A 3156-nucleotide genomic window follows, 5' to 3' on the forward strand; every position below is an offset into this window, starting at 1 on the left:
TACAGAGGCATTCATCAACAATTCATTCATTAAGATGGTCTACGAGACCTAAAACATACATTTAAGAAAGGTCAGAACTAAACCGAATACATTTAGAATTTTTAGAACTTAATCAAATCTTTCAAAACTGTTAAGGTCACACGCCTGTGCAACCAGGCCGTGCCAAAATAGAGCAAGCATACTGACTTTCACCCACGGCCAATAGACACGCCCGTGTGCTATGGCCGTGTGATACTTAGCTAGCTGCTGACTTATGCCCATGGCCATATGACACGCCCGTGTGTCAATGCTGTGTGATTTTTAAGAGGTTACTGCCAAACAAACACGACCACAAAGCACGCCCGTGGCCTTTGACCGTGTGGTACAAAGTAGGCTTGGTTTAAGCCAATTTTGCCACCCCTTTTTGGGTTCAATCCTACAAGCAATAAAATACATCAATCATACCAAAATTTTCAACCAATTCTATGTTCAAAATGGCCAAATCACATTAGAACATAGCACATTACAAACATAAACTAAAACTATGCACAAACTTATCATTTGTTAGCCAACTCCCATTGCCTAACATATATACAATTCAAAACTTACATACTTAGACATTCTAGCCTATACATGCCATACTTTAAAATATTTACACTTTCAAAAGTACTAAAATGAGATCGATAGTGTGGTGATGATCCTCGACTATCCCTGAGCCTTCAGTAGCTACGATAATTGTAAAATAGACAGTAATCACACAGAGTAAGCTACAAAGAGCTCAGTAAGCCAAATACAATTGGTCTAACTACTAAAGCATATAAGTACAATTTAACCATAAATATTCATAACCATTTCGTAGAATAATTCATAAACTTAACCATGCTCATTTGTTTGCATATATGTCATGCTTCATTTCCAATTCCATACATATTTCACAGAGCAGGGTTTTTCATATTCTGAAATTTAGTACGATACAAACTTACCTGCATAGATTATACATTTCATATACTCAATCTCAGATTTCGTACGCTATAATCAGACGGGTCAGAAACGATACAGATGCTCATAAACAAGTACAATGCTGACATCCCAGACGTGGTCTTACATGTATTCAATATCGATGCCTCTATGCCAAACAAGGTCTTACACAAAATCAGATATGATGCCGATGTCCCTGACATGGTCTTATACGTAAATCTCAATCGAGGCCTGTGTCCCAGACACGGTCTTACACGATATCTCAGACAGATGTCAACTTTGCTTAGGAACATACAGAGCTTTTCAGATATTATCATATTATCATAATTTACTCCAAAGATATTCATCAGGCACTCAAGGTCATCCAATATAGATTACAATTTATATGTGTAGAATTTATTTCAATTAACACGTAATTGTAATTTGACTTTCCTCGTACGGATTTCGGACGGAACGAGTCGACTATTCAACTATTTTGGACTTCCCTCGATCTAAGTCTGATTTTCTTTGTTCTTGATCTAATACAATTCAAATTCAAGCATTCAATCATTCATTTCATTCAAAATAATCCATGAACACATATTTAGGGGACTTTGTATTTTAGCCCTTACATTTTCACATTTTGACAATTTAGTCCATTTTTCACAAAATCACAAATATGCAAAATTCACCAAGACTATAGCTTGGCCAAAAATACATAGCTTCCATACAAGTCCAAATAACATAATTAATTCATAATTTAGTCCTTCAAAACCTCATTTTCACAAATTAGTCCAAATGACTCTATTCACTACAAGAAAATAGACTTTTAGCGGCGCTCGCTATATGTAGCGCCGCTAAAGACCAGGACTTTTAGCGGGGCTTTTTTAAAAAACGCCGCTAATTTGCCCAGTTTTGCAATATGTATGTTGCATCTCTATCCAACCCTCATGCAAGAAATTCAACCAAAAACAGCAAATATACCATGAAATCCAACCAAAACTTGCAAATTTAAATAATAAAAAATTATACGAAAAATATATTATATAAATTGTAAATGAATATTCAAAATATTCTTACAATAATTTTAAAAGTTACAAGAAAACAAATGTCTAAGATGGCAGATTTTGAAATTGCTGGAACATAGTCATCATAGACTGAAGCTGTAGCTGGAGTTCATTGTATTTTCTCTTCTGCTCCGCCTCTCTCGCCGCTGCCTCTGCCTCCCTCCTGCTGCCTCCGCTCTAAGTTGAGAAATTTGCTCATCTGTGCTAGCTTGTATCTGAACTATCTGATCTTTTAGCCTCTGAACTTCAGCTTGACTTTGACTCCCGGAAGGCATGTATTGGTGCGAGGTGGATCCAAAATATTGGGTCGGGTTAACACCAGATCCTTGAAATCTAACCTGACCATACCTTTCAGGACCCAAAACTTCATTAATAATTCTGTTATCAATATCCTCAAAATTAACAGAACTATCAGTCGAAGCAGTCGCTTCATACTCTACCTTCTTATCTTTTAGTTTCTCCTAATAAATCAGTCAAAGAGTTAGAAATGAAATATACAATAAAAAGAATACAACATAACATTATTTAAATTAAACAAATAAAAACGACGAATTAAAACATTAGAATTAAATATTATAAATATTTATAATGAATTAAATTTTATTAAGTAAATATACCATAATTTCTGCAGCCTCAGATGTCATCGGAGTTCCATCCTTTTTTCCTGTGCGTAATGTCAAAAAGCTGAAGGCGTCCAACTTTTTGACCAGACGAGGCTTCCTAAAATATAGTAGTAAAAATATTATTTAATAGTAAAAAGTCATTAATACTTGATAGAATTAATAAATCCATAGTACCGCGGCCTGAGCTACACAAGCAAAACTTTTCGACCCTGCTGTGTACGTAAATTTTTGTTTTTGCCTGCTGCTTGTTCCAACTCACTCACGGTCCTACATAATGAAATTATTATTACGTATATAGTAAATACTATAAACCGAAAATTTTATAAGATTTTGCAAGTACATAATACCTCTCTTTCTTTGAATTCCAAAATCGAACTGCATCTTCCCATTGGTACCTCAGCATTCCCGGTGGGATATTTTGCAATTTTTCTTCGAGGCTTATGGGTTTTTTAAAATATTCTTTTTTCAAAATGCTTTTATGGTCTCTCCATTTTTTACCCAATGCCTTCTTGATATAGGCATCAGAGACC

At 35.0% G+C, this 3156-nt stretch overlaps 1 long non-coding RNA gene across 1 annotated transcript; it reads right to left on the reverse strand.

Annotated features, from left to right (window-relative positions):
• Positions 1–2357: 2357 nt before the first annotated feature.
• LOC107952625 (uncharacterized) lies at positions 2358–2839 on the reverse strand. The gene is made up of 3 exons (XR_001698867.2): positions 2801–2839; positions 2621–2723; positions 2358–2464 (listed from the first exon to the last, which is right to left on the reverse strand). It is a non-coding gene; the product is annotated as an uncharacterized lncRNA (long non-coding RNA).
• Positions 2840–3156: the final 317 nt, after the last annotated feature.

This window comes from Gossypium hirsutum, chromosome A02 (genome assembly GCF_007990345.1).
Source record: "Gossypium hirsutum isolate 1008001.06 chromosome A02, Gossypium_hirsutum_v2.1, whole genome shotgun sequence".
NCBI lineage: Eukaryota > Viridiplantae > Streptophyta > Magnoliopsida > Malvales > Malvaceae > Gossypium > Gossypium hirsutum.